Below are 21,765 nucleotides of genomic sequence, written 5' to 3' on the forward strand. Positions count from 1 at the left end.
ACAGCGCGCGCCAAGGGATTTTGCTCCGGGCTACGTAAATAAGTATCATATTTTGTTTTATATTACATGTTTATCTTGAGGTTCTAAAAATAAAAGTAAGTATAAAAAAATACGGATGTATTGTGCACTTGTATAGAAAAACAATGTTTTTTTCTAATACTATCTTTGTTAGTGTATTTTCAATTGAGTTTGCAACAAGGCGATTGATTTCGGTGATCTTGGGATTCTTCCTTTGACAACAACGTGTCAGTACTTGAATCTCAATTGGATCACTTGGTCAACGTGGCCTACGTCCGCACTGCGAGCCTAACGCGGTTGCAGTGAGGTGAAAAATCTAAATTAGGTACCCAATCCAGGATCGTAATCATATACGGGTCCCGGGCTCCACGCCCGTACAGAACCAATGAACCGATATCTATGAAATTTTGCATATATATGTATAGTATGGAAGTAAAGAAAAAGGACATACGGTACATTTCACGAGGACGGAGCCGCAGGCGAATGCTATTGATAAAATAAACGTGAAAGTATCGTTGGGAACAGAGAGCAAGGTGTAATTTATTCCCATCTCATCCTCTTAGACGAGGTTGTAAATTAATACGAAGCCGCGGCCTCGGGCGGGATTCAATCTCGTTGCATCTGTGAGAGTTTACCATTTTCACAGACATCTTACAAATATTGAGATGGAGATTTTAATTTGAATTAATTTGTATTAATTTCGCGAAGGTAGGCGGCGCGCTTCTTCGTGGTGTGAATTTTTAATATTTTGATTTCACGACGGCAAAAATATTTTTTAATAATCAAATAATCATGACATACAAACAGGTAAACTACTAAAAAGTGAGCAATAAATTTACTAAGCATGAAATACCTTTTCGAGAATGAATATTTTAGAAGTTGGCGTCAAATTAATATGGTTTAACAAGTCATTGAAACATGATAGGATTTGAATCATCATTGCTCTTTATTTATCGGGCACTTTGCCTCTTCGACTACCCTTGAAAAAAAATCATTGTAATTTTTAATAGTGGGATAAAGTATAAAATTGTTTGTTGTCTGCAATATACAAAACAAAGTCTCATTAAATCCCTTTCGTCCTGAAATTCGGAAATTATCGACCCGTTGCCGCCGGCTGACGAAAATCAAGCTGTGTAACATATACGTATGTAGTTGTCACCGCAAAGTCATTGATACGTGGTCACGGTAAGAATTGAATCTGTGCATCCCTCTTTCTTCATCGGGCCATGGAATAGAGTCGGATTAACTAGCATGTCTTATTAAATCCGTTTCGTCCCGAAAATCGGAAACTATCGACCCGCCGCCGCCGGCCGCCGGAAATCAAACTAATCGATTTTCATTTCGCCGACAGGAAATTAAATCCTTTGAGAATCGTTCCGATAACGGATTTGAGCTAAGCACGACACGTGTTATGTCGCTTAAGCTTCGGATTATGGCGTGAAAATTGTTAATGTCTTCGTTTTAATCAAATAAAGATTGGTTGAAATAGAATGTTAAAAACTTGGTAATGATTTAAACACAGTTTATCAATTGGAATTAATCTATTACATTTTTAATTTCAATTTTGATGGGGAGAAAAAAGGAAATTGTTTATTCCGGTTTTAAATCTAATATTGAAGAAGTTACAGATTGATTGAAATATCATCCTAAACCGATGGTATGCCTTATATAATATCCATTTGATTCTTATAAAAAACGGGATTTATCGATTTACGCGGAGGGAGCTGCGAGCGTATTCTGGTTAGTCAATAATAGAGTGTTATAAGAGAACAACCAAATGCAAGAGCTAGTATTACATTTGCTTACTTACCGAAAAAGTAACAGCTCCTTTCTGAAACAAACAAACGGGTAACTTTTAATTAAAATCCTTCATTTCAAACTTTATGATTGTTCTTAATAATGAATTAGAATGGACGAATTCACCCTCATTCCCAGATTGTGGTTTTCGGGGCGTTAAGTTTGGGCGAAGTTATTTTGTAATACATATTTTAGTACGTGCGTGTTGTGCGTTATTGTTTAGAAGATTTAATAAGTATAGAACAAGTAAGTATGCTGTGGTAGAGTGGTTAACGCGATTATTTCGGAGCTTTTGGGCTCAAACTTGTGGTCATAATGTTTTGATTAAGAAACTCTGACATTAGGTTACGCAGTATCTGTTTATCTCGATACTGGATAAAAGAAATAATATTTTCATAACTTAATGGGTTAAATACTCAAAAAGAGACCTGTCTCTATTAATACAAAATAATAATGAATATTTATCGATATGAATAAATTATAACCATCCACTCTTCGCTTTTCGAATATAAGGAAGTCTCTTTAATCTTAAAAAGCTGCTAAAAGTCCGATTTGATCATTTATAAAACCCTTTAATCTCCCAGAACCCAAACCGTTATTATTGATTTATCAAGTAATCACGGAAAAACCGATTTATTTTGGCGATTATAAAAGATGGAGAAAATTAACAAGGGATTTTTTGATTAGAGCTTTTTCTGATCGCAAATTCTTAAGTAAGTTGTAGTTAAGTATGTGTATGTAGGTAACGCTGATACCTTTAGTTAATCGCCGTGTGGTTCCAGACACTTGGAAATCCTCACATTTAAGAGATGAAATCGTCTGATTACCATATCTTCTTAAATTTGTGGAAGCGACTAAGAGCATAAGGTCTTTTTCTACGATCTAGGCAAGGTTTAGCTTCTCTCTAGTTAGGCTATTTTTTTTTTTACGAAAATTGATATGAAAGTGAGCGAAATTGATTGTATACCTATATTTATACATATATTCACGTTTATGTTCCTTGCAGGGTAGATAGAGTCAATAATCTTAAAAAGACTGAAACGCCATGTTCCGCTGTATGCCTAAATGATGGAATTGACATTCAAAAAATGAAAATTAGCTAGCCCATCGCTTTCAAGAAGAAGTATAAAAGCCTTCCCTTCAGTCGCCTTTCTGACATCTATGGAAAAGATATGGAGTGTTCCCATCTAAACAGCTGAGAACTACACGGCTAGACGTTTATTTCAAAACATATTCGACGCAGGTCACACAGATTAACTGTGTCATTTTTAGTAATACTAAACTCAGATTTCCTTTCGCATAGCTGAAACTATTAAGCTGTCGCCTACAAGCATAGTTACTCTCAATTTTGCAGTAAAGCAATTTAAGGTTTCAATAAGATATTCTGACGTCTAGTTAACGTGTCAGGGAAATCATTTTCCTTTACAATATCTATGATAAAGACATCTAATCTTGGCTTGTTAAGTTAATAGTAAGTTATTTGGCACTAATATACCTGTCGCCGGCGGGAGAGCGTGTCCAACACTAACACTTTATATTTATGTGTTGCGAACCGATTATATATGATTATTTTATATATGTTTGCTAATATTTTTAATGTCAGTTTTGTCGATAATTCTGGCTGTCGCGTGAAACATATTGAGAAAGTAAAATAGGTAAGTAGGTAGATATGTATTTTTTATTATAGTTTTTCATTACAAGTTTCTATTATTAAAACTCGATATAAATAATATCTAAACTATACGTATTAGCTTTATCAAAATTGTTAAATTATTATATTAGGTAGTTGGAATGGGATAGTAAAACTGATTGAATAAAATAAAAAATAAAACCACAGTTAATGTGCAAATAATGTTATACACATTCAACATAGTAATGAATATATTCCTTTGAATCAATTAAACGAATAATTTCCGCCAAGTTTATGCAGACCACGTAATACACATAACCGTTACACAACATAGACTACGGGTGTTAAAGGTCGCGGAGAGAGTGAGGCCTAACATCGCGATTATACCGTGTACAGCCGGCAGGACAAGTGATAAGATAAAAAAAAATATACGATTCTTTGTAGCATCGCAATAAATAACAGAGAATTTACATGTATGTAAAAATATTGCACCAAAAGTCTACCTTAAAACGATCTAAATATTTTAACGATATGACAAATAAATATTGGGAAAGGAAAATGTACTCCAGTGGATGTAGATATGTTATGAAGAATTTCAAATTAATGCTCGTTTGTTACATATTTTTACATAACTTTCTCTAGAAAAAAAATTACTATGCAGAGTATAGTTGTAAATATTTTATTGTTGATATATTGCAGTGTAGCAGCATTTCTCTTGTTATATGGAAAAGGCTTTAATTTAAACTATAATGTTAAATTTTTATTAAAAATACTTTCTTATTATAGCCTGATCTTCGCATAATTGACTAAAATCATAGTAACAGCACCTATGAGATTAAATTTTTACGTCGTCTGTACTCGTTCGAGATACGCGACAAAGATGCTTTGTCATCTAATACAGATCGTAAGCACAATTGTATATTTAGAAGTGGGTGAAAGTATCTTTTGAATGGACTTAAATTCGTTATGACTATTTAGTTGAGTGTATTTAAGACGTCTAGATTGTTGCAAAAACCATAAATAAAAAAAAACCGGAATCTATTTCTAAAATCTGATATATCTTTAATAGCCGATATTATGAACGAAAAATATTGGCATTTAAGTTCCTTGGAGGAAGTAGGGTTGGGAAGTTATGTGATCAAGAAATGCGTGATTTTGGACGTACGAAGACTCTAGATAAATCTATGTAGTGATCGTCCAAGAATATTTAGTTCGTACATTTATATTGTTATTAGTTACAGTTATATTAAGGTCGTAGTTACATAGGTAGGTTTCTTCCTTGCAACGAACCGTTTCAATTTTCCGACCCGAATGTTTATTATTTTCTGATTTATTTGCCGTATGAAAAAGTTAATGAATCTGAACGAAACATACAGGCAAGTGAAAATGTACTGTCTCTGCCTACCGACTTTTACGACATCCATGTAAACGAGATGAAATGGTCCATTTAAAGTTCCGGGAACCACACGGCACAACGGGAAAGATAGATACATAACCTATTATAACTATAAATATCTATGTATTTATAGAAATGCAAATAATTCACTTTTTGCCCTCGGTCATCAGTTATCACAAATACGGTACGATGTTCTATAATTGTAACCAGTTGAACTTGGATGAAGAACTTAAAGAATTATGCCAGTAGGTGGCTACTAGATAATTCCTTTAAATGGATTGACGTATTCTAGATCAACGCAATTACATCTCAATAAATTAGTTTCTTATTACAATTATTGTGTAATGAGAGAGTTAAATAACATGCGCAGTGATTTGATTTGTAATTGATAAATTAATTGTAAGTTTATTGAATTTCATTCTAGTACCTATGCGTTTAGAGGTCTTTTGTTTACAATGAAGCGCTGTATGCCATGCATTGTTTCAAAATGAAGGTTATTTTTCACTCTCTGTTAAAATTATGTGATTGTATGGTCAACTAGAGAAAAATTACCCCTTATTCATACAAACAATCGTATCCATTATCGTATGAAGATAAAGTCTGAAACATTTGGGCACTATGTGAAGGCATATAACATTTTGTGTCAAACAATAATCAAACTGTTTTACAATATAATATCAAGTTTTAACAAAATTCGTAAAATACCAGCACGAATCTGAGCCCCATTTAAATTTCGATGTCTCATTTCAGAGAACTTAATAATTAAACTTGTTTCATTCTATGTAACTGAGAATGAGTTACAAAATTAATCAGCAAGTACCTTTTTGAATAAGTCAAGAAAAAGAAAGTTCCAAACGAGGGATTGAAGGAGAAATTTAAATTTGTTTCACTTGAAATAGATGTGTATTAGAATAATACGTTTGGAAACTGGAGTAAAAGATTCACCTGATAAATATTATCCATATCCATTAAATTTAACTGCTTATTACATGTAATCTAATTTTTATCTCTTATATCCGTTGCATACAAATATTTTTTACAGTTTTAAAAGAATAGGTTCTCAAACAATATCATGATCTCTTTATTATATTGTTAATTTTATCTCACTTTTCACTTAGAAAACTTCTACGAAGTTTGATTCATACCTTTTAATTGAAAGCGACTTTGAACTTCTACACTTAATTCTACCTTATTGTGAAAGTAATTCGTGAAAACTTGTGATTTAGTTCAAAAGGCGGAATTGAATGGAGAACCGGGATTCCGACTTCCACTCTAGAAATTTTAATGAGAATTTCGTATCTTGCTTCAGAAACAGTGAGCGGACGATCCTCTGTCAATTTATTCTGTCGCACCCAAACTTTGAGTTCAAATGATATTTTGTTTATATGGAATCATAGATGAAGTAGAGCACACTTTGTTATTAAAGAGTTATTAACGTTTTATTTTGTACATGAGAGCCTTGGAGTGCTTATATTCATGTGCACAAAATTAACTATTCTCACTTTCTTCTCACTTCAATAATTAATTTTGTGCGTAGGTCACCTTTGGACTTTTTTATGGAAAAAAGTGTTTTGAAAAAGACCAGGACCTGTTCGTTTGCTTCGAATCGCATTGTATATAAAAAAAACTATTTTAAAGAAAGCCTCGGACTGCGGGAGCAGGTCCCCAGCCAGACTAGTACTACTAGACTAGTAGTATTAAACTAGTAACGGGAAAAGGCGAGGACCAAGAAAAATAAAAAAAAATACACAAAATTAATTTAAAATAATCAAGGTTGATGTGCTTGATTTTCTAAAAAGCGTTTTCTATTTCTGAACGTAAATTCCCAAATAGTTTTTAATTGTCAAAAAGTGAGGAAGTTTAGACATTACAGAGTTTGAAGGCACAGGCACCTGGCCATTAGAGGCAGGCTGGACCAGCTAATGTTGAAACTCCGCGATTTATACCCACGGCCAGATGTAACAATTACTCTGACAAATTACTTTCTGCGTCAATATAAAATTTTAATACTTTTTATGCGCTGATCTGTGTGGGTCTGGTCACTCACAAGTAAGAATCACTCAATCTCTTTCCCGTGGATATCTTCTATATTATACCACTAAGGAAATAAGAACTTTCAACTAGGTTGATTGGCAGAGATAGCTTTATCGATAAGTCCGCCTTTGTACGTCATAATCTGTGTCTTTTTTCAGATTTTCTTTTAAAGAGTTTATCTATCTAATTTTTTATCTTATGCTACAATAATGATCCAAGATGGTTCGGTTCTCCTGTTGCCAAGATATAGATGTGAGTTGCTTCGTGTTACTACGTAGTAAGTACCTGACTTACCCTCTACTGGATCGTGGTCAATAGCGGTCCTTGGCCTCAGAAAGTAGGCAACAATAATAAGTTCGTGACATTAAGCACGTATTTTTAAAATCATAATCTGAGGCTCCCACAACCTGATGTAATGTGAGTGAATTAATTTGATTAACATTTTTTTATAGGTTTATTGTACCCCAGTTCGAAGAAGTGCAATTATTGATTTTGAAATATTCCAGATCTTAAGGTTTTGTTTGAAAACGAGGGAACGAACACAAAGTTTTATCGTTATTAAATTAAACGGGCCTGTTCAAAACAAATATTTTTGTTCAAACAAATAATATTGCTCATATTGGAAATTGAAACACAAGCCAACATTTTAATTTTTAATTAATGTTCATTTGTTTATTTATTTGGAAACGACTGTGTATTATGATATTTTAAAGCAATGGAATAAATATTTTTATTTTGCATTCGATAAATTTCATACATACATATGATCACGTCTATACCCCTAGCGGGGTAGACAGAGCCACCAGTCTTGGAAAGACTGATAGACCACGCTCAGCTGTTTGGCTTAGTGATAGAATTGAGATTCAAATAGTGTCGGGTTGCTAGCCCATCGCCTAAAAGAGGAATTCCAAGTTTATAAGCATATCCCTTAGTCGCCTTTTACGACATCCGTGTGAAACAGATGAAGTGGTCTTATTCTTTTTTCTAATGGTGCCGGGAACCACAGGGCACACATAAATTTCACTTGAATTATAAATAAATATAAATATATATGGGACAAACACAGATTGAGTTACCCTCGAAGTAAGTTCGAAACTTGTGTTACGAAATACTAACTCAACGATACCATATTTTATAAAAAATACTTATATAGAGCAACATCCAAGACCCAGACCAATCAGAGAAAGTGAGACCGGGATTCGAACCCGGGACCTCCGGTGTCACAGACAACCGTATTTACCGCTGCGCCACAGAAGCCGTCAATTATTTGCAGTGTAGTATGTAGTTAATCAATGCATCCAAGATTTTTAGATGAGTTTAAAAGCTTCAAAGATTACTAGAGTAAAACAAAATATAAAGCGTCATTATTCATTAACATCACTAAGCGGATATTGTGACCATGTATTCCTTGTGTCTGTTTCCTAATAACAACATGAGAGGTGTCATGCATTATTCTCGTCAAAACTAAAATTAAAAAAAAAAAACAACCATGACGTCATGTTTACTAATTGGTAGTATAGGAAGCAAGCTAAAACAAAACCACTATCCAACGTTAGCGCGTGACGTGATCGCACGCATACCTCAAAAATTGTTTTCCTACCTGTACCTGAACTAGACACGAATTGTCTAATGCACATATTATTATGAACATTCCTCTATAATATAAGTTACTTGCAAAAGTTCCGTATCTTTATGTCTCACAAATTATATTAAAATGTCAAAATGGCCCGCTTTTTGTCACCTTTTCTATTGGAAAAAGAACTATCGCTGTCCCTTTTCACTTTATAATAAAAAGCGAAACAGCGATAGTTTATCGCGCGATAAAAACGGCGTCGCTGGTGATATGCTAGCCCCGCAGGTCCCGTGTGATTTGTAATAAACGAGCGGAACCACGGAGAGAACCGAGTATGTATCATTAATTTAAGTTAAGAGTTAAGAGAAGCTTTAGCAGCTAATTATTGAACTTTTTTGGCTGATATTTTGCATAAATGGATATTCTTATACCCTGAAGATGGACATATTTGTATATGGCCCTTATTTACATCGATTCAACTTACCGGTTAAAAACTAGACTCCAATATCTTAAGTGGCATTAAAATGGTTCAGTCAGAAAGTCGTAGAAAGCTATAATTAAAATGAAGGTAATTATAGGTGATGCAGACTTTGGCTCAATATAAATTGACATACCTTAAAAATGATTTTAATTATTTGCTTAGTGCTTTTATTTATTCAAACGAAACTTTCATATAAACGTTTACATGCATTTTGACATATCATTAATATGCATGACATTATATCTATCAGCAAATCAATTAATATCATTTATCACACAGTCGGTACGGGTAATAACGTAATATGTTGCAGGCCTATATCATGTGTGAGATTTCCTGCTTCACAAGTCAATAAATTCTATAATGAGTCCCAATAGTTCATATTAGTTTAGTCGACTATACCAAAAGTAGGTATAATAAATAAATGATTTTGAAACAAAAATAAGATGTTTCCAGAAAGGGCCCAACTTAATTCAATCTGTTAAGAGACGTCGCTGATTTTCCGTCCAACCTATACCTACGAAGCCACCCAATTTTGTTACGAAAATAATTCGTTAGGATAATAAACTTTAATAATCTTCTTGCAAATCTTTTAAATGCTCGATCTTTATTTCTAGTTTTTCGTTAAACTTAAAAAAAGAACTCTTCGTTTTTTCAGGCTTTATTGCACATATACATATGATCTGTATAAATCAAGTGCGTAAGTATGTCTCTTAAAATAAGTACTTAACTAAAGTATAATTATGCGTCTTATCGGTAGTCCATCTTACTCGTCCAATGTGAACCTTATCGGTAATGATAGAAGAAAGTACCGGAATCGTGGGCTTGTAGTGGTTGTGAGAGCGACTCGACTACAGACCAGTGATGTAAGAATTACACTTGAGGATGATAGTTTATATAGTATAGTTTATATAGCAGATTGGTCATGGTAATCTAAACAAAAAATATATTATATTATACAATAGACAATTCCAGAGTTGAATGACTAGTCATTTGACCGTATGGTTTGTGTAATTATTGGTACTTAATACTTTAAAACCTTTTTGTTTTACAACAAAACACATATCGTGTTAAAAATAGAAGAATTTGCATCATTCCAATTATTTTTTAGCACCAAATAATTTGATTTTAAAATTTGTAATTAAACATACATATAATATATATGGCTAAATGTCTATTAGAAAATAGGGCTATCTTCAATTTACATTTATCGAAATACTTGTCTAGACATAAAAGCGACAAAAACTCAATCTTTTTTTCATAGAAGATGTAAAAATTTTCAGATCTGTTGGAAGTAGCGTCCGTGCGTATCAAGATCAATAGAGCGAGAGGTTTGGACTGATTTCCACCGATTAAACAAATAGTCACAGTATAAAAAAGTATTGCAGTGATGCAAGTGACATTGCCGTAGCCGCTATTTGCATCACTAAATAATTATCAGTGTTATATAACTCTAGAAGTTTTAAGTTTCCGTTCGGTTTTTTTTTTATATGATTTTAATGGTAATTATAGTTAAGTATATTTTTGGAATTAATTAAATTATTTTCTTTCTATTAATTCGGTTTGTTCATGTGTATGTGATATTGGTGATTGGTTGCCATAAGTTTGTATCATTTATTGATTGTGAAATTGAACTGAGACCAACTTTAATCAATGTTTTTATAACATTTATGGAAGAGGAACTTGAAATAAAAATAATGGAAAATTAATTAAGTTTTCCTGATAATATGGTTTAGTTTAATTGACTGTAGTACACCACGGTCAAATTGACCTACAATTCATATTCGTTTTCACGTGTTTTTCTTCAAAAATATGAAGGAACTTATTCGGTGGGCTTTTGTTTAGCATTATTGAGGTCTTTAGCCTTCATAGTTCAACTTTTAACGACACCATTTATATTAAAATGCAATAGCATTGTCAATAATGAGCCTAATTATCATTAAAAATAATAACCATACATAGTCATTAACAGTGTCAAACACTGTTTGGTTCGAGAGGTATAAAGCCGAAATGTTTATGGTTTAGGTCAAGGAGCATTTAAGAATAGTTATTTATAATAATTGGCAGCAAAATCATTGAATAATTAAATTTAATGTGCGAAAATTGAGTAGTATCTTCGTGATCATAAATTAACATAGTATGTAGGTGTTAAGTTTATGTTTATTACTTAATTAGCAGGGAGATCCTACTTTTAAAGTAACATTAAAAAATAATTTGTTTTTTTTTTAAACCGTTTCTATAAAACTCTGTTGTTTACAGAACAAGCAACTTGTGCACTCAATATGGCTGAACGGTTAATACCGTAAATTTGATTAATATAAACTTTTAACTAAATGAAACAGGTTGTTTTTATCTATAATTATCTCTTTATTCTACTCCCACATACTCATATCACATTTTTCCCTTTCGAGGTAGACCGAACCAACAGTCTCGAAAAGACTGAAAAACCACGTTAGTTTGAAAGGAACGTGCTGGCGAGGGGCCAGATCAAGTACCCCAAGTTCCTTTTGGTACCGGGAACCACAAGGCACCAAAAGAAAAAAGGAAAGATAACTTATCATTATTTTTTATTGCACTAGATGAAAGTTCTATTACCTAAGTCGTCTCTTACGGTGAAAGAGTTGAAGTGGTTTAGCACGGACTAAAAGTCACTTAACTAGAGGGACACATTTAGTTTGACAGTTTAATAATTATTTCCGTATAATAATATAAATTATACATATCATTTAAAGTGCCCGGAATCAAAGAGCAATATTCGCAAATATTTTGACTAGATAAATACACCGATAGATTTAATTCATTGCCGCTCAACAAATTCCCCTTGAGTCTACATTATATTGTTATTGCATCAATAATCGTTTCGGAAACTATTACCCAGTGAAAACGATCTAGTCTCTATTACACCTAGGGCTGACAGTTATGGGATTTCATTTGAAAGACGATGTCATTTTTATAGAGAATGTATAAACTAAACAACAAAGGTGTTCGTAATTTAGTATATCTGTGTTCGTTCAACAAATACAAAATGTCTTTCTTCGTGATGTGACGTACGTGTTATGATTTGAATCTTATTTTTAGATAGGATATTGTTATTTTCTATATTCGAGTAAGGATTTGATGATTGAAACTTGATGAAAGCAAGGGAAATCTTTAAAAATACATGACTATTTTTATACTATACTTATGTGTATTATATATATACACATAGTTTTTTCAAGGCTGTCTTCCCCTCAGTTGATATAAACGTGATGTATGTATGTATTTTTTTAAAGTCCCGGAGACAGTTAAGCTTCCCTATTTTATGTAATTAGCGGTAATTTGGAAGTAACTGAACAAAAGTGAAACGGGACAGAGATAGTTCATCATGCTAGCTCCGCTGAGGTGAGAATATCAGGAAACGCTATGTTGAGAGAAGGAGACAGCACAATTCACAAGAAAAGAAGTTCTTATATATATTCATTAAAGTTCTAAGAAATCTGTCCTTGCCAACCCTAAGTCACAGAGTAGCAAGACGATAGTAATTACCCTGCTTGCTGACCAACTGGCACCAACTAACGCGGGATTCAACTTGAGTAATTATAAACCTTTGGGACTCCCACGACGCTTTCAACCGAAATGTATTGGCGCTCAGAAAGCTATAGCAATCTAAGCTACAGATACAAAATGTCAGAACAACCAAATTGTTTTGTTGGATGAAATTAAATGCAATGTTGTCTTTTTTGTTAACAGTAAAAAAATATTTCATGCATAAAAATTTTTTTTTGTCTATTATCATATACATAACATAAATATACTATAATTATATCTCACAGATGATATAGAAACGTAGATTTCCACATGCTCTACCTGGTCCTTATTCCTTGGTTTGTTAATTACCTATTTAACATAATAAACAATCTTATTTATATACTAAAGTATATACAATAAATTGTAAAAGAGAGTAATAATAATTCAAATCACATAGTTTATTCCCAACAAATGACTCCGCTAATTACATAAACATTATTTATTTCTGCATTATCACAAATTGGTAATGTAACATCACTAGTAAGTAGGTTAACGAAATTCCCTTACAACTGCCAAGCAAGGCCGTTCTGCGCAGGCGCTTTCATTGGAAAGTGAGCAAGAGCCGCTGGCCGTGCGTCCACGCCGGATCTGTCGCATCATGTAGATAAACGTTTTGTGTGTCTGTATATCCAGTGAGATAAGGTCGGTAGTGTAAATTTTTGTTTTATTTCAGAATTTTTTTTTGCAACGTCCGCGTGATGCCAACATTTCGTTGCTTTCCTTTTCCGCGGATATTCGGAAAATCCTTCCAAATTCCATCCCATATTTATAAATTAGAGTGAAAAATTAAGAAAACTAACAATTAGAAGTAGAAACAAAGACTGCCAGTGATAAACTCCTCATCTGTTTTGAAAAAACAAAATTCATAATTTCTTTGAAAAGGGTGATGTGTCCTGTTTATTAATTTCGAATTATCGAGGATGCCGTTCTCAGTTATTGTCTACATCGTAATAAAATTTGCCAAGGAGTCTATCATCGCAAGGATTTGAACAATAATAGTAGTCGCTCTTTATTACCAGTTAAATGTCTATTTATGTCGCCTATAATTTCTTTAGAAACTCCTTATAAGATGCACGATCTTGGCTTGAATTGTAAATTAATGCCATATTGAAAACGGAGAGCTAATCATTTTAATCTCGTAAAACCATATTTTTCTTATCATCATATGATTATCATTTCCATGATAGTATATAGAGCCAATGGTGTTGGAAATACTCGAAGGTAACAGTCAGTTGTATGATGGCTTAATGAAAGAATGAAGACTGGGATAGTGATACCCATGACGTACGACATACGTGATAGTGATACGGATACAGCTGAACGTGGCCTTCTAGTCATTTCAAGACTGTTGGCTCTGTCTATCCCGTAAAGGATAAAGACGCGATCATGTATGTATAGTGATAGGTAAATGACTCATGGCCTAAAAGAGGATTTTGTTTACAACCATCTCCCTTATAATATTAAAACCTTTTTACATTAACAATGTTTGAAGTTTTATTAATATGAAACCATCAAATGTATTATTGAACACATATTTTCATCGACCTTTTAGAAGTAATTGAACAAAAATAAAATCCAACAAAAGAAGGAATAAAACAATCGAGTATTTACATGTAATACCATTCAGAGAATTTACCTCGAAATCCAATTTGGAATGGAGTAAAAGCAATGCGAGTATAAGTTGTAATACTCAGAATTATGAGAATAATATTTTGCTTTTCACAGTATTCTGAGAAAATAATAGAAGCCTTTCTCAAATATATACATATAATCACGTCTTTGCCCCTTACGAGGTAGACAAGGCTAACAGCCGCGAAAAGACTGAAAGATCACGTTCATAAATTTCAATGTTGCATCGGATCGTTAACTTAGTTGTAGATTGTGGATGGAGTCTAAGATTTCTCTGAAATTTATGTGGAGATCTTAACTACGTACGATTGCATCTGGCTGCGTCATAAAATTGGACATTTCGCACATGCACGTAAAAAATGTGAGTCGTCAAAACGTTTAGAACAGAATCGAATAGATTTATTTTTAAATTGGATACTTCTTTGAATTTGAAGGTATCAATTATTGGCGTCACATCACTTAAATATAATTATAAGTACTACCGCTCCCAAAGCGCATGTGAAGAAGAAGCGGCGGAACAAACTACACTGCAGCAGTTTGTAGATATAGATCGCTGTTTAAATTTTCATTCAGGGGTTCGGTCTTTAAAAGAAACCTTTTTTTCTGTTAACATAAGTCATACGTTACTTAAATTCAAAATATACCAAATTGATTGTGATGAAAATTTACATAACTATATACAATAATAACGTCTTTAACCCTTACGGGGTTGTATTAAGGGGGGTAAAATAAGAGGACTTAACAATATGTAGTGTACGTAAATTGTAGTAATTACATTCATTATACATATATACATATGGTCACGTCTATATCCCTTGCGGGGTAGACAGAGCCAACAGTCTTGAAAAGACTGAATGGCCACGTTCAGCTATTTGGCTTAATGATAGAATTGAGATTCAACTAGTGACAGGTTGCTAGCCCATCGCCTAAAAAAGAATCCCAACTTTGTCAGCCTATCCCTTAGTCGCCTTTTACGACATCCATGGGAAAGAGATGGAGTGATCCTATTCTTTTTTGTATTGGTGCCGGGAACCACACGGCACTACATTCATTATGATGCATCGAATAGTCAGGTCATGGAAACCAGATGGTAAATTAACTGCACCGAACCAACTGTTGGTCGGAACTCTGACTAGACTAATGAAACGAGACGAAGTAAAGACTAGAGTCATTCCAACTAGGATTAAGCCTCAAACTTTGTCATGGGGTCCAAACATTAGCCGGAGATTTCATAGCCGCGTAGGATGTTATACTCTACATACATATAGTCACGTAATTATCTCTTACGGGGAAGACGCAGCCAAAAGTCATGTAAAGACATTCAGTTTTATGGAATGGAATTGATTTTGCTTCCCATCGCCTAAAAGAAGAATCCCCAACCTTTTCCTTAACTCGCTTAATTATATTATATCTTTAACATTTCCGAATTCCTTTTAACAATATCAAGGTATTTATGTGTATTTATTATATTGGCTAGCGAATGTACTTTGAAGAAAATATAATCTTTGGTGTCTGTAGCAGCCGTAAAATACATTATTCTGGTCAGGTTCATTGTAGACAAGAACCCAATCGTAAAGATTTGAAAAATCATTTCATAGCATAAATGTATTCACAGCCTCTCGAGTTATTTAAGCCTTTCTCTAGCGGTCTTTAAAAAATAAACGGTAATACGCAACGACAAGAGTGATAAAAATAGTCCCTGGCTCACCAGTTCGCAGCAATGAAGCTGCACCTTAATGTTGTGCTCCGTACTACGAGCTAACTTTAAAGTTATTTTCGTATTAGCAAAAGAAAGCGGAGATTTAGAAAATTCCGTTATTGTTACGGTTTTCCGAAGTTTAGATGAGCTTGCAAAGATAATTTTAGCTGTTTTTGTTTGTGTCAGTGTTCTAAGGAGTTTCAATCGAATTTCTTCTTAAGCTCTGCAAATAGGCTTATGTACGGACGAACATGTTGCGAACTAAAGTAAATAAATGTTAAGTGGATTCTATTTACGAGGAATCGATTTTATTTAAAACAATTTTAAGGAATATATTGCAAAAATTAAGAGATATTATAACAAAGCTCACGCAAAATTATGGGGAGTTGCAAGGTGAAATTTGACATATATAAAAAAAAAATCCAAAATAAGAGAACAGTAAAATAGAAATACACGAGAAATCTTGACCAATTTTTATATATTTTACAAAGAATAGAAGTAAACTTATAATTAAAATGTATTTAAATATTACGAAAAGCAATGCGGCTTTTTGTTAACAGTCTGCGTTAAATACAAAAATCTGTATTAGACACAAAAAGTAGGTATTAACAAATTTAAGCTGGCGGAAACTACTAAAACATAGTTGACTAACAAAATCTGCTCATCTTTGTATAGTTACGTAATTTATGACTGGTTTTAACTGCGCAAAACATACTTATTATGAACCACAAAAAGCTATATTTTTTCGTCGTTGAGATGATGAGATAGAAGTTGAGGTCATGTAATACTTGGCAACAGATGAATTCTCTTCTTACTTATGGTTTTGTTATATTGTAATAATATCTTTGGTAATGTAGCTTCAGCCCGCGACATCGCTTAAGAAAATTTACTTCTTAATCAAATTTCTTCTTAATTGTTCAAATCGCAAGGGATGTACTTTTCTCCTAGATAATACTTGGTCTATTTTCGTTTATAATTAAATACTTTACTGCAAAATTGGTAATGTGATACGACGCATCAGAAAGTAAGGACTAATTCATTTTTGCATTTCGGTTTAATTCACTACTGTACACAAACAGTTACATAATATTTTATTACCTGCTTACAAAAAAGAATAACTGAGTACTTGACACTTGCTGGAATGACTAACAAACGTGTTAGGCTCCTTGATCATGACACAGATACCGCCGAGTTAATCCCTCAGTACAAACCAGTTGGCGCACAACCTATCTATAAATCGGTTTACACTATAGAAATCTGAATAATTTAAGACAATAGAAATGCCATATTACGGCGAGTGAAAACATCGTGAGGAAACCTGCATAATCAGGTAACGATATGTGTAGCTATAATCCAGTGTAGGTAAAATGGGAGTCGTTTTGTGTAAAAACCTTTATTGTCTAATCCAGGATCATGCTCAAAAGACCCCAAGCTATCCTTCCGAGTTGTCAAGATTTAACGACTTAATACTATAGTAATGATTTGTCGTCATCTTGCAACGCACGTAGTTTTCTGTTGCAAAACTATAGTCACCAGTAGGTATTTGCCGCTTCTACAATCTTATATTATTCCGATTTCTGTGTTTTAAACAGATGCTAACGACATCTTTCATTATGCATATTTTATGCGAGCCTTTTTAGAAAACATATGTTTTCTCGGAGGATTTCTATAGGCTTTCGTATTTTAATCTACTTCGGGGAGGCCTTCGACAAAATACGACCCCTTTATCTCTTGTGGATCTCGTAGAAGGTGACTAGGATATGAACACTTAAAACTTATTCTTCCTCCAGGCTTATAAGGCTTATAGATCTGGTTACATCCTTATCACTATGGAGAGGAGCCCGAGGTTAGCCTTAGGCCATGGTTCCTGGATTGGATGAGTCAGGTTTTTGCGACTCCCATCTGACCTCCGCAACCTCAGCAGGGGAACCAAACCCATCAATTCCCTGAATTCCTCACGGTGTTTTCCCTCACCGTAAGAGCGAAGGTTAGTATTCAAACTAATGTTTACTAATAATTACCTTGTGCCTTTATGTGCATCATGCATTTTACGCGGGCGGCGGGCACCTTACCGATCCGAACACCGACGCTAAACATTAAGAACTTCTGCATGTGAAATTCAAATAAAATAACTATAATGCAGGATAATATTCCCCTGTTAGGATGCAGAGTTCAGACGGGAGTCGTTCGTGTGTTTGTGTTAGTTTGACTTACCAAATATAGAATCCTTCTCACAGGCAGCCCCGGCTTACTCTGTGACAACTTAATCCAGAAGGAATATAACTCACGCATAATTTTTTTCAAGAATTGGCAAAACCAACTTAAAATAGATACATACAACTTAAAATAGATGACAGAGTTGAGAGGAATGAATTGTGGTCAGCACTTTCTATGCATGGGGTGAGCAGTCTCTTAATACGAGCACTGAAATCCTTATATGAGGATTCGAGTGCTTGTGTCAGGATAAACGGAGCGCACACTGAGTGGTTTAAGATTGAGAAAGGCGTTAGGCAAGGATGTGTTGCGTCACCGTGGCTGTTCAACCTATTTATGGATAGCTGTTTGACAGATTTGAAAGAGTCTAAAAGTGGATTAAGGATGAATGAGTTACTCGTCAAATGTCTGCTCTATGCCGACGATCAGGTTATACTGGCGTCATCAGCGGAGGAGTTACAGGAGATGGTAAACTGTATGCATGAAGCTTTAAAAGAGAAAGGAATGAAAGTGAACGTAAGTAAAACTAAAACACTGGTTTTTGAAATGGAGAAAGAAATGACAGCATGTAATATTTTGATTGGAGGAGAAAAAGTGGAGCAAGTGAAAGAGTTTGTATATCTAGGATCAAAGTTTACATCAGATGGCAAGTATGATAGTGATATTGAAAGGAGAGTGAACGCGGGGAACATGGTGAATGGAGCTTTGCATGCCTTTATGAGCAGTCAGAAACTATCCAAAAAGGCTCGACTGGCTGTGCACAGGGGCGTGTTGGTCCCGACATTAATGTATGGGAGTGAAAGTTGGGTATGGCAAAAGAAGCATGAAAGCAGAATAAATGCAGTGGAAATGAGAGCGTTAAGGAGTATGATGGGTGTGAAATTGAGTGACAGGATAAGGAACAGCGTGATAAGGGAATGTTGTGATGTGAAAGAAGATGTAGTTACAGGAATAGAAAAGGGTATGTTAAGATGGTTCGGTCATGTGGAGAGGATGAATGAAGGCAGGTTGACTAAGCAGATATACAAGGAGAGTGTGGAGGGAAAGGTCGGAGTGGGAAGACCTAGACGAACGTATCTTGATCAAATTAAGGACGTCCTGGTAAAGGGTCAGGTCAAAAGTACCCGAAACCGCCGAGCTTGTATGAAGAGAGTTATGAATGTGGACGAAGCGAAAGAAGTATGCAGAGATCGTGGCAAGTGGAAAGAGGTAGTCTCTGCCTACCCCTCCGGGAAAGAGGCGTGATTTTATGTATGTATGTATGTATGTAAATAGATACGCTCTGCTGATGATCCGAGTACGCAGTCATATTTTCTTACAGTATTAGTATTATTATGATCTCAATACGACAGGTTTATGTTATCACTTCTTTAAAGACAAATTAATTACTTTGCAACATGTAGCATGACATTTTAATAACTTAATCTTACCTTGATCAGATTAAAGCTGTATATACACAAATAAGAACCCTTATTGTAATCTTTGGTCAAGTATATTAAAAAAATACCTATTTTCATAAAACCTTTTTACACATAATATGTCTTTATCCTCTACGGGGTAGACAGTCGGTAGTTTTTAGCCGGAGGAGCTAGTGAAGGAATTGATCACCTAAAAGAGTAATATTCGTTTTTAACATAAAATGTTTATTGTATGACAAACACAAATGACGTCAAAATATATGTATAATTAAATCTACTACAGCTTTCTAACCTTCCAAATCTGCACGGAAAGAGAACCAACTGGCACAAGCTTAGTTTTTTTTTCTTCATTATCAGACCTGTTTGAAATCATATTTACAAAAATAATATAAAAAGGTGCGATGTTTCCTTTGTGCTAACTCCAGGGACCACTCGAATTCAGTCGAACTTTGAACGATGATGTCATAAAATTCTTCGCATGAAACGGTTGAATGCATTTCTTTAAATTTATCAGACCCGGTTTTAAAGGGTTTGGTAACTGGAATAATCGTGTTAGGTATATATATTTATGTATATAGATATAGGTATTGGAAAAAACATACAGCTACATTGTAAACTAGTTTCATTTTAAAGCTATCTATCTTCTATGTTTTCGAAATAAATATGAAAATTAGAAAAGCTTTGTTACAAGTTTTTTTTTATCGGTTGAAAATTCAAGTTGGTTCAAAAGTTTAAACAGAAGATAAAGTCTTCTGTTTAAACTCTTAAACAAACTTTAACTTGTAGATTTCCAAAAAAATTGAATTAAGTTTAAAAATAGTATTTAACTAATGTATATTTAATTCGGTATAGTGAGTTGTTGCTAGCCTAAAAGAAGAATAGGTACGAAGTTAGTGAGCCTTTTTCTTCATGCATAATTAATCCCTTTTTTTCGTAGGAGACATCATTTGGAATCATCTACACATTACACAGCAGTCTTTGAAAGATTCTAAATCTGCGGGAAAAAGTACTATGTTTAGAAAAACATAGTCGAAAACCGCATGCCACATAGAAATGTGACGTGCGGTTTTTGGCACTTTAAAATAGAATTACTCCCTATCATTCCTAAAGATGTCGTAAAAGGCGACTAAGTGATATGCTTATAAACTTGTAATTGGATGGGCTAGCAACCCGCCATTTTTTTAATTTAAATATTTCATCATATCATACAGCTGAACGTGGCCTTCCAGATTTTTCGCGAATTTTGGCTCTTTCTACCCCGCAAGGGTAGAAAGACAATATATGACTATTTATATTCCTTGTTTACGGCCTCTGTGGCGCAGCGGCAGTACGCTTGTCTGTGACATTGGAGGTCCCGGGTTCGAATCCTGGCCAGGGAATGATGATGGGAAAATAACTTTTTCTGATTGGCCTGGGTCTTGGATGTTTATCTATACATGTAAGTATTTATTATAAAATAAAGTTGAGTTAGTATCTCGTAACACAAGTCTCGAACTTACTTCGAGGCTAACTTAATCAGGTAATTTGTGCCGTATATATTTATTTATTTTTTATTTATTTTTCATAAATACTAGAACAGCATGAAATTTGTTAAATACCCAGTTTAATAGCTTTGGATTACTAAGAGTGTGCCCCTGGATTCGTTTCACTTAATCGTTTCGAAGAATGGAAAATTACTGCAATTGAAATAACATGAGCTTAACGAGGAATGTCAAGAGCAAAACAAATGCATCCGCTGCTGTAGCCGACTTCGTGGCTAGTTTCTTCTACGCATGTACCTACTGACTTATTATGTTGTGCTATTTGTAAGAGTCATAACTTAGACGATGTTGTGTAGGTCAAGATTGCAGAGACTATTTATGATGCTAATTTAAGATAAAACAATAATATGAAGACGTTTTGTCGAGCGTTGGTGATCAAGATTAGGCGTAAAAAAGTGTGATCGTGAGGGACAACAGATGCACATATAATGCCGAATATTATATGAGATTAACCCTAAAAGTTTATGGTTGTAAAAAACCGTGATTTCCAACATACACATTCGACATTGGATGGACGAGGAAGGATTATCGCAGTTTTTCAAGATATGTAAATGTAGACAATTTTGTCACTTTAATATTTCTTCTACTAACCGTGGCTTTTATAAGTAATGTATTTGAGAATAGCAACTAAGCGGACGATCTTGAGAACAACAATTACCTACATTTACGGAGCCACTTCGTCTAGAAGACTTGTTATGGTTTCTCAGATGACGTACATAAAATCATAACATGAATATTACTCGTGAAGAAAAATTTCTTTGAAAATACGCT

General features: G+C 34.1%; 1 long non-coding RNA gene across 1 annotated transcript in view; it reads right to left on the reverse strand.

Annotated features, from left to right (window-relative positions):
- The window catches only part of LOC106131264 (uncharacterized), a 74,264-nt gene that overhangs the window by 46,607 nt on the left and 5,892 nt on the right, over positions 1-21,765 (reverse strand). Inside the window, exon 3 of the long non-coding RNA XR_001228514.2 lies at positions 1,829-1,849. This is a non-coding gene — a long non-coding RNA (uncharacterized LOC106131264). The remainder of the gene's footprint in view (positions 1-1,828; positions 1,850-21,765) is intronic.

The sequence above is a fragment of the Amyelois transitella genome, chromosome 6 (genome assembly GCF_032362555.1).
Source record: "Amyelois transitella isolate CPQ chromosome 6, ilAmyTran1.1, whole genome shotgun sequence".
Lineage (NCBI taxonomy): Eukaryota > Metazoa > Arthropoda > Insecta > Lepidoptera > Pyralidae > Amyelois > Amyelois transitella.